The sequence below is a fragment of the Prionailurus bengalensis genome, chromosome C1, assembly GCF_016509475.1.
Source record: "Prionailurus bengalensis isolate Pbe53 chromosome C1, Fcat_Pben_1.1_paternal_pri, whole genome shotgun sequence".
NCBI classification, from domain to species: domain Eukaryota; kingdom Metazoa; phylum Chordata; class Mammalia; order Carnivora; family Felidae; genus Prionailurus; species Prionailurus bengalensis.
In genome coordinates this window covers 78,119,284-78,129,102 of record NC_057345.1, presented here as the reverse complement: position 1 = coordinate 78,129,102, position 9,819 = coordinate 78,119,284, and the positions used below count along the sequence as shown (strand labels likewise).

At 43.5% G+C, this 9,819-nt stretch overlaps 1 protein-coding gene across 2 annotated transcripts in view; it reads left to right on the top strand.

Moving 5' to 3' along the window:
• Positions 1-280: 280 nt before the first annotated feature.
• Positions 281-9,819, top strand: part of TGFBR3 (transforming growth factor beta receptor 3) — a 209,501-nt gene continuing 199,962 nt past the window's right edge. Inside the window, exon 1 of one of the 2 annotated variants that reach the window (XM_043575555.1) lies at positions 281-596. The gene's annotated coding sequence lies outside the window, so the exon portion shown is untranslated. The remainder of the gene's footprint in view (positions 597-9,819) is intronic. The other variant, XM_043575557.1, reaches the window with a different exon arrangement.

The following is a 9,819-nucleotide window of genomic DNA, read 5'->3' as shown; positions in this document are numbered from 1 at the left end:
AGACACCCACTCGCCGCCCCACCTCGGGCGCGCAGCAGCCCGGCCGCTGCCCGGTGCTCCTCCTCTCCTCCACCACCCTCAGCCCAAAGGGAAACGCTGGCTCCAGCAGCGCTCGGGGCTCATCCATCAGCCGGGGAGGAAAACGGGGAGGGGGAAGGGGCGGGCGGCGAGAGGAGGAGTTTCTCCGCCGCGCGGAGCCCTCGGTGGGGCGGCGGGGGAGGAGCGCCCCTCCCCCCGCGCGCTGATTGCTGCGGCGTCCCGCCCGGCCCCGCCCGCGTGTGTGTGTGAGGGAGAGCTATAGCGCTGGGTCGGCCCGATGGGGGTAATCGAGGGTTTCGGGGACGCGGAGTGGCGCTTTCCTCTTCCCAGTGAGTGAGGGAGGGCATTCGGCGGCTCTCGTGCTCGGCCACTTTCCCTGGACGATTCCCGGAGCTCCCTGCAGGAGGTGAAAGTCCCGGCGGGTCCGGATGGCGTAGTTGCGCCGCGGCGCAGCAGCTGCTGGAGCTCACCGCCGCCGAGAGCTGGGCGGGGAAACTTTCCTCCGCGTTCCTCCGACTTGCGGCGGGTGGATCTCTGCGTGACACGCCGCCTCCGAGGTACGTGCGGGCCCGGCCCCGCGGCGCTACAGCCCGTGCCGGGACGCCCCTGGCCGCGCCACTAGCCCTGCACACGTTCCGGCCTCGGGCTTTGGAGGCTGCGCGGTGCCTGTCGGCTCTGCACGAGGCTCCGTGTCTGTTCACGGCCGGGGTCGCTCCGGCCGCACGGACCCCTCGGGCTCGGGAGGGCGGCGCTGGTCCAGCACTGTTTACGCTCGGAGGAGCCGCGACCCGTGGCCAGCGGTGCGTGGGGAGCGGCCGTCTTGGGTCGGGTGGGCAGCGCTCCCGGCGATGCGCTGTCCTGGGGAAGACGTCTCCTCATCCACGCCTGTCCTCACTCTTCCTCTCCACGGTTTTTTTTCCGACCCCCGCGGGGCGCGCCGGCCACTTACCCCCGGGCGCGTGACAGCGTCGGTGGGAAAGGTTTGTTGTGGGTTTGCACTCAATTGCAGTTGCAGAGGCTGCGCCCGGAGACTCGCGCACCGACGGGAGCTGCGCTCCCCTCAGCCGGCGCCCTCCGGGTGTAGTGAGGGCGGCGCGGAGCGCTGCAGACCCGGGCCCCGCAGAGAACGCGCCCCTCTGTTAACGGATTAGCCCCTTACCCAGTTCATTTTGAAGGCTTCCCTTAGCATCTTCATTTGGTGAGAACAAACTGGAAATCTTGGGCTGTGGCTACAAGAATCTGCTTGCAGACTTGTTATTAAAGTGGGCATTTGCCCACTTTCCAGAATCACGTAGTGCAGGGAGTCGGCGTGGTCAAGCGGGAATTACCTTGGCACAGTGGAACTTAGTTTAGTGTGTACCAGAAGAGCTGAGAAAAGAAAATCACTCAATATCCTTAGCTGTGAAATGGGAATAATAATAGGTCTGGTCTCATAAAGTCACTGTGAGGATTGAATGATTTAGTATGTGTAGAGTACTAGAACCGTGCCTGGTGCCGAGCAAGCGCTACACAGGTGTGAAAGCTGCTTGTCCGGAGACGGAGGTGATGGGAAAAGAGCAAAGAGGGTGAAGGATGCTAGGAGTGACAGCCGGAGATGGGGAACCAGGCATTTTCTGAACATCTGCCATCTAAGAAAAGTAAATGAGCGGTTTGGGTGGAAAGAAGCATCTAGAGGTAACAAAGCACATGCCAAGCCCTTTTAGTTGTCCTGAAATGGTACTTTAAGGCTGCAAACAGTTACTTCACTGTGAAATCAGATATTTCTCTCTAGTGATAATAGCTACCGTTTATTGAGCCCATGTCACTCTCCTGCATGCCTTGAGGACCATTTAAACCTCATACCAACTCTGTGGTAAAAACATTATCAGGGCCATTTTACAGGTAAGACTGTAGAGGTTAGTAATTTGCCCAAGCTAACGCATAACTTTCTGTTAGTTCTGACTCCAGAGCTAACTTAGCCAGGGAGAGCTAACAAGTGCAATCAGATTGTGTGGGGTGAGCCCAGGCATCTTCTGTTGTTCAGGTTCCCATTTGAGTTGGACATATCTCTTGAAACAGTAATAAGGTATCTGTAATTAATTTAGGTGATATACTTACTGGGATGCCAAATTATAGCTCTGAAACTGGATCCAAGTAATTAGAAACAGAATCTTGATTTGGATTAATTCATATGAATATTTATTCTTAATTTCTTTTATTCTCTACACATTGTCAGAGTTACTTGGCTTCCTTAGGAAACAGCTTGGGGTTGGCACAGGAGGCAGGGAAATAATTCTTACCCCCTTAAGGGCTATTAAAATGAAATTGATTTCATGCCATTGTGTCAGTTAAAGGATGTTGCTCTGTTTCTTGGTGTTCTCTGCTTTTGGCTTGAATTCTGCATTGTTTAGTGTTTCAAGGCTTCAGCATAGTTTCAGCCCTTCACTTTGTCTTTGTCATTTGTCAACTTTAATTTTTCCTGTTTTGATGGAATCTGACCATTACATGGCAGCTTTGCTTAACAACTGTTGATCCAGCTCATGTTTTTAAATATAAAAATCACCAACTTACTTTTGAACCCCAGCACTTCAAAGGCAACCCTGGGGGAATTCACTGTTATTTTGAATATTAGCCAATAGGGGGAGTATAACACACTATTGATGTCTGTCAGACACTTAAACCAGTTTTTAGGGTATTAAAAATACATTTAAGAAATGGGAAATGTGGCTTTATCTAGCGAAATCACCAAGTTGTTTTCTGAGTTTACACTGGAAAACTGGGTTTAATTTCAACTGATTATAATAAGAATGACCTTGAGGACAAGGCCTATATGTTGGATATATGTCAACTCTCTCGTGGCTGGACAGATATTAAATACACGTGCATGTAGTTTTTTCCATTTGTTTTCCCTAAGAAGTGTATGTAAGATAATTTTGTGTAATTTGAACAATATTTCAATTATCCAGGAGAACTGGGAGTCCAGAGAGATCCATTGTGTATCCTTTTGTAATGGTCCTCATTTGTCTTTTGTAGAAAATTGAATGTAGTGAGGTTGTTTTCGGGAAGGTTGGTACACTCACAATCCTGTCATTATAATTCTTCATTAGCATCTTCCAAGTGTAAGACTGAGGGATTGTTATCCTGAGTAGCAGCAATTCTAGGCATTCTTCAGAGGCTTATATTTTGGTACATAGTAACAGTTCAGACGTATTGTATTTGTCTTGTAGAGGTGTGACGTGTCTATAGACACTGATCTTGTAAATAAAATATGAACATTATTTAAGCATTAACATGCCTGGGGGCACCTGAGTGGCTCAGTCGGGTAGTTGTCCGACTTTGGCTCAGGTCATGATCTCACTGTTCCTGCGTTCAAACCCTGCGTCCTCCTCTAGGCTGGTGGTGCAGAGCCTGCTTGGGGTTCTCGCTCTCTCCTCCCTGTTTCCCCTCCCCCGCTGGTGCTTTCTGTCTCAAATTTTAAAAAACTTAAAAAATTAACGTGCCTGGAAAAACAGTTAAACTGACTTTTAAGCAAAGTTTTCAATCTTTGCCTGCAGTTTGGTAGGCCAGTTTCCCTCCTCCTCCTCCTCCTCCTCCTCCTCCTTCTTTGTTTATTTATTTATTTTGAGAGAGTGTGTGTGTGATTGGGGGCTGGGAGGGAAGGGCAGAAAGGGAGGGAGAGAGCGTGATGTGAGCCGATACCTTGACTGTGAGATCATGACCTGAGCTGAAATCAAGAGTTGGACGGATGATCAACCAACTGAGCCACCCAGGTGCCCCAGCTTGTTTCTTGTGTATTAGGTAGTTTTGACTTTATTTCATTTAGCAAGTTAGGATCATGTGAATCCTTTTAAAAAATAACTTTAAAATTTAGTCTCTTCTTTGAAAATCTCAGCATTGCAGAAGCTACTTCAGATTAGCATTTTACTTAGGATTTAACTTAATTTTCTATGTTCTCATGTAGTTTACACTCCTTTAGCAAACATTTTTCAAACCCCCTACTTCTAAAAGGCTTCTGGTGCCTAGTCTTGAAGTTGGTGAATTAGCTGTCCTCTTTCAAGCCTCTGATAGCAGGGGGCCAAGATGCCTTAAGGCTTCCTAAGGCTTTGTCTTGGAAAGCCTTTATAGATTGACAGAATTGGTTAATTTAAAGGAAGGGATTGTCCAATTCTTTTTAAGACTCAAAGGAATTAGGGGTGCCTGGGTGGCTCATTCAGCTGAGGGTCTGACTCTTGATTTCGGCTTAGGTCCTGATCTCACGGCTCATGGGTTGGTGCTGACAGTGAGGAGCCTGCTTGGGATTCTCTCTCTCTCTCTCTCTCTCTCTCTCTCTCTCTCTCTCTCTCTCTCTCTCTTTCTCTCTCTCTCTCTCTCAAAAATAAGTAAACTTAAAAAAAAAAGATTCAAAGTAATTAATCTTTCCCTTTTGCATGCAAACTTAGTTGTAGCTTGTGAAAGTCAGGTGAGTTTCCTGCAGGGAGAATCTGGGCTTAACCTCTCAGGGAACTCAAAGTGTCCTTTTGAGTATGCTGCTAAGGTGATCTCTGCTGACTTCTTTAGTACCTAAGTGATCACCAATTTCCTGGGATCATAAATCTGTGGAAAGTTCTGACTTTACATTTCAGGCTTAACAGAACAGTTAGAATTCAGACTGATAAGTATTAACATTGCTGTAATGTATTTTTCTGGATGAATTTGCTGTCGTCATTTTGAATTATCCCTATTCTTGACAATCTATCTTGAACATGTTTTTTTTGTTTTTTTTTTCCCCTTTGTTGCTATTGGACAAAAACTAATTATAATTGTCAGGTTCATTAGTTAATGAGGACAGCCTTCCCTTTTTTTTTTCTTTCTTTTGCTCTTAACAGCTATTTGAAAAACGATTTTGTTACTTTTATTCTGTGTATTGGAGCATTTTCCTTGTGTTTTTTTAACTTGAAATTTTGAAACTTAAGAAATATTAACTACTTTTTGAAATTTGCATAACTCAAGTAAGCAAATGTTTTTAAGGATCTTTAACTTATAAGTAACCTTGTATCACCTGTAGGAATATTGACAGTTTGCAATGTAAAGTAATTTGCGGTTATATGAAAAACTAGCCTTTCACAAATAACAGTTAGCCTTTAACAGTTTCAGCAAGAGCTGTTGTGGTTTTGGAAGAAAATTACTGCACCAAGATACACAGCAGTAATTTCTCTGGTTCCACATCTTCAGAGCTAATACTTGGAATGATACAGCATTGTCTCTTTGTAGCATTGCATAAAACAAAAGCTATTGCTAATTTGTTTGGTTTCCAGTCAAGCTGAAATAACACAGTTTGGAAGGACTTTATAAAAAATGATCTAGGTCCATTTCCTGGGCTCTGTTCATTTCTGTACCTTTTTGAAATACAACATTTGTTTGTTAACTGACATTGAGCTTTCTTTTCTCTGTTTGCAAAGCCCTTGCTAAAGATTTAGGACAGATTTCCAAGCAATTTTCCTTCTTTCAGAGAGAATAATGATTTTTATACCAACCAAGATGTGCACAGTATTTAGTGTTTGGAACAACATTTGTAAAAATTCTGCATGAGGCCACTCTCATTTGGACCTTACACACTTTTTTTTTTATTCTTTAGTTTCCTAGGCCAACCATCAAGACTTATAGAAGGACAACTAAGGGCATCTTTATTTAATTTATTTAATCTTCAATTATTATTGAAGGTCTGAAACAAGAGCCCTAGAGTTATGCCCTCAGGCCATCCTGATATCTCCAGCTTAGGGTAATTACAGGGGGGAAGAAAAAAAGATTAACACTAGTGTTTGTGCTGAAAGTTTCTTCAAGTCTGGGAAGAGGACTCTGAATAAGAGTAGAGTGTGGCAAAGTTCATTTTTAGGATTTACTGTTAAATTGTTGCCACAATAAAAATTTAAGATAAAATCTAAAATGCAAGCTCTATCTCTATGAGAAAGGATGGTAATACAGAAGCATATAGTCTCCCTGCGTCTTGGGCACTGGACTCCAGGGGGAAGGGGGTCAGAGTAGGGTGCTGTTTGTGGAGGAAGAAGCACCTGCTGGCCTTTCCTTCCAAGTACCATAATTCATTTCCCTGGTACATGCTGAAGGTCAGGATTTTGTGTGAAATTGCAAATGGAACATTTGTAAAAACACGTGTAAGTTGATTAGTCCTTGAAAGAATGATCTGTAGAAAACAGTCTTTACAGATACTAGTCCTTGAGTTTTCCTGTTGATCGGATTGCCCTGTGAGACAAGGGCTGCAGTGTGACAGGTGAGATGACTAACCTCCATTGATGGGTAAGGACACCAGATGGACCAGGTGGATGGTCTACCAGAACTTTGGATTTCTTGTTTTGTTCTTACTGTTTTATTAATGGAAACTTGGTGAATACTTAATTTCAACTTGGCACATGAAAAGATTCCCTTTTGAGAGTATACTTCTATTAGCATTTTTAGTGATTTATGTGTCTTGACAGTATGAAATTGGTCAATGAATGCAAAAATACACGGGTGTGTATTTGCAAATTCCATTTCATCATTCACTGTATGATGGTTGCTGGAGAAGAATGTGGCTCCCCTCCTCCCCCATAATTAGAAGGTTATTTTAGGTGAAATACTTAGATTCCAATGTGATACCCAAGTCCTTTTGTGTGGTATTGCCTGTGTTGTTATACGTGATCTCTTTTTCTGTTTTTCCTTTAAAACAAAACATACTCAAACACAGAACTCTCTTCTGAGTGTCCATAAAGAATAAATGTCTCCTTTTGTTATATTAGACTTTGTGCAGTTGGCGGCAAATTAACTTCAACTTTGAGGGAAAGCACCACTGACTCATTACATACATTTTGTATTATTACATTGTAAGGTCTTCCCTATGTGTGTGGGAGAAGTTTCTGATCTTCTAAATCAGCATTGTGTACTATTGTTGGTCTGTCTCCTTTTGTCAAAGCCTTTCAGAGCAGACATTGCTTAGTTTTTAAATTTTTTATAGAGATTGTTACCTGTTGTCGTATTCATAATATACCATCTGAATCGTGAAAAAAACATTTAAGATAACAGCCAACTTTGTGAAGGCACTCCTGTCTTTTTCTTTTGACTTCATCATACTCATCCATGACAATTGTTGCATCATGTTTTTGGAGCCTGAGGAAGGATGACCTACTTTGATACATTTCATATTCTTTTGTATTTATGCCTTTTTCAGTTTGTGGCATCTTTATTTCATTATTAGAGTGGTTGCTTTCTAAGATATTCAAGATTTTCATTTCATTCAGTGTGTGGGCAAACAGTTTCCTGTAGAACCCGTCCTACTAAATTCTTAAAAATAGTTCCAGAAGGTACCCCATTTAGATACCTTGTTGGGTGGAGGGCTTTTGGTAAAGTTCAAATGGGAGATAATTGAACACAAAGCAGGATTCTGTTTAGTTTAACCAGGTAGAAAAGGGAAAGTAGCATCTAATTCATTAGGACAAAATTCACTTTTGTATAATAATGAGGGATTTAAGTGTTTTCTTTGGAATTAATATATACTTTAACTACTTAAAGGTATAGGTAAAAGGTTTGCAAAAGAAACTTTGCTAAGGCTGAGGTTCTGGAGTTGGCAACTCCTGTAACCCCAAAGATCCTGTTCTCTGAAGCCAGGAAAAAGCGGTCTGTTTCCAATTATATATCACAAAAATAGGAAAATTAAGCCAAGAAAAATGATCATTTGGGGGTTGGGCTCCTTTTTTGTAGAGGGTAAAGGAGGAAAGACTATAGATGAATATTTTTAAAAAAATCTGTCTTTTCTGGTTGGCTTTCAGAATTTTCTCAAGTGTTCTCTATTGGAAATGAAGAATAATTTTGGGATTAAAGATTCCTCCTTCAGTTCCTTTTTGTTTCTCACAGAGCAAATGGAAGAGTAGTCAGGCAGCTTCTGCTGACACGAGGGTGTTTGGTCCCAGTGTTCTGGGACCTGGCTGGTATTTTTGGTAAAGCCTTTTCCAGTCTGAATGGTGCCACGCTGTGGGCTCCCAACATCATACCAGGTAGTTGGTGCTGTGTTTTTTTGGTACACGTTTTATCAGACTTGAATGGAAATGTGGTCCCTGATGCCGAGCATCATTCTGCTGGTGAAGAAAGAAAGGCTAGGGATGCTGGTGTGAGAAGCCTAACTGGAAGCTGGATGATGTGTGGGTGCATATAGTGTCCTCAGCACTTGTCAGAAGCACCTAGCCTTTCTGAGTGCCTACGGCTGGTTTCAGGATTAGTGGTCCTGTGAGACCCAGGTGTTAACTAAGAAATCTCCTTTCTACCACCAGAAGATCACCCCCAGCAGGTCTTAGTTCCTGTTTCTCACACCTTACACCTCCACAGAGTGTTGAATAAAACTTTCCTAATGGTACAGAATCTTTGGTAACAACACAGTTTGTCGGGGCTAGTGGTGTTTGGCTATTGGCTCATTTTTTCTCACCTCCTATTGAAGTCCTTGGCCTGCTGCAGGCCGGCTCCCACACCCACCATACGAAGGCAGGGTGTGAGAAAAGGGGCAAAGTGTGAAACTTGTGCTTGCTTTAAGTGGTGTCTGCATTGTCCTCTCTCTGGGGCCTTTGCTGCTTAACTCTTGTCTTTCCCCCACCTTTTTATCATCTTAGTTTCCTTGGAGCTCTTTCTTCCGGTTTTCTCCTTACCTTCTCGATCTCTCTTCAGGTTGCCTTTCCAGTGCTTGATTCCTATGTGTTGGCATTCTCCGAGGTTTTATATTTTCCCTTTCGCTTCTCTTCTCTTCTCTTCTCTTCTCTTCTCTTCTCTTCTCTTCTCTTCTCTTCTCAGTTTCCATATAGTTGCTCGTATTTCCATGCCTCAATGGCCATGTTTCTGCCAGTAACTTCCAGTTTTATATTTCATACCTTTATTTCCAGTAGCTACCTTGTTGTTCTGTAGGTCTTTCTGTTAAAAGCAAGTCCCAAACCCAACCTACTATTTCTCTGTGCTCTCTAGTCTCAATCCTTTATTTCCTGTGTCAGTAAATGGCACCAGTTACCAGGCTAGGAGCCTCAGGCACACTAAACTTGCTTCTGCTTACTTCCCTGAGCCGAGTAATACCAGTCACGTGTAGCTTACCTTTAGCAGATCTCAGTTGACATTTTCTTTCCCTTTCCAAATCATCATCTCACGTGCACTATTGCAGGGGTCTTCCAGTTGGTTTTCCTGGCTTCATCATCTCTATCTTCATCTTTTTATCCATTTTGGTTGGTACCTTCTAAAACACAGATCTGTGTTTTCATTTCTTGCATTTTATTTTAAAGTTTATTAATTTTGAGAGAGATTGAGAGAAAGAGCATGTGTGCATGTGCAGGAACTAGAGAGGGGTTGAAAGAGAGAGACAGACAGACAGACAGACAGACAGAATCCCCCAGGCTCTGCACTATCCACACTGAGCCCCTTGAGGGGTTCAGTCTCATGAACTGTGAGATCATGACCTGAGCCGAAATCAAGTGTGGGGCATTTAACTGACTGAGCCACCCAGGCACCCCATGTTCTCTTGGATTTTAACGGTTTTTTTTTTTTTTTTTTTTAAATTTATTTTTGAGAGAGAGAGACAGAGCATGAGCAGGAGAAGGGCAGAGAGAGAGGGAGACACAGAATCCAAAGCAGGCTCCAGGTTCTGAGCTGTCAGCACAGAGCCCAATGTGGGGCTCAAACTCACGAACTGCGAGATCATGACCTGAGCCGAAGTCAGATGCTTAACCGATTGAGCCACCCAGGCTCCTTTTGCATTTTATTTATTTATTAAAAAAAAAAATTTTTTTTTTAATTTTTTTTTTT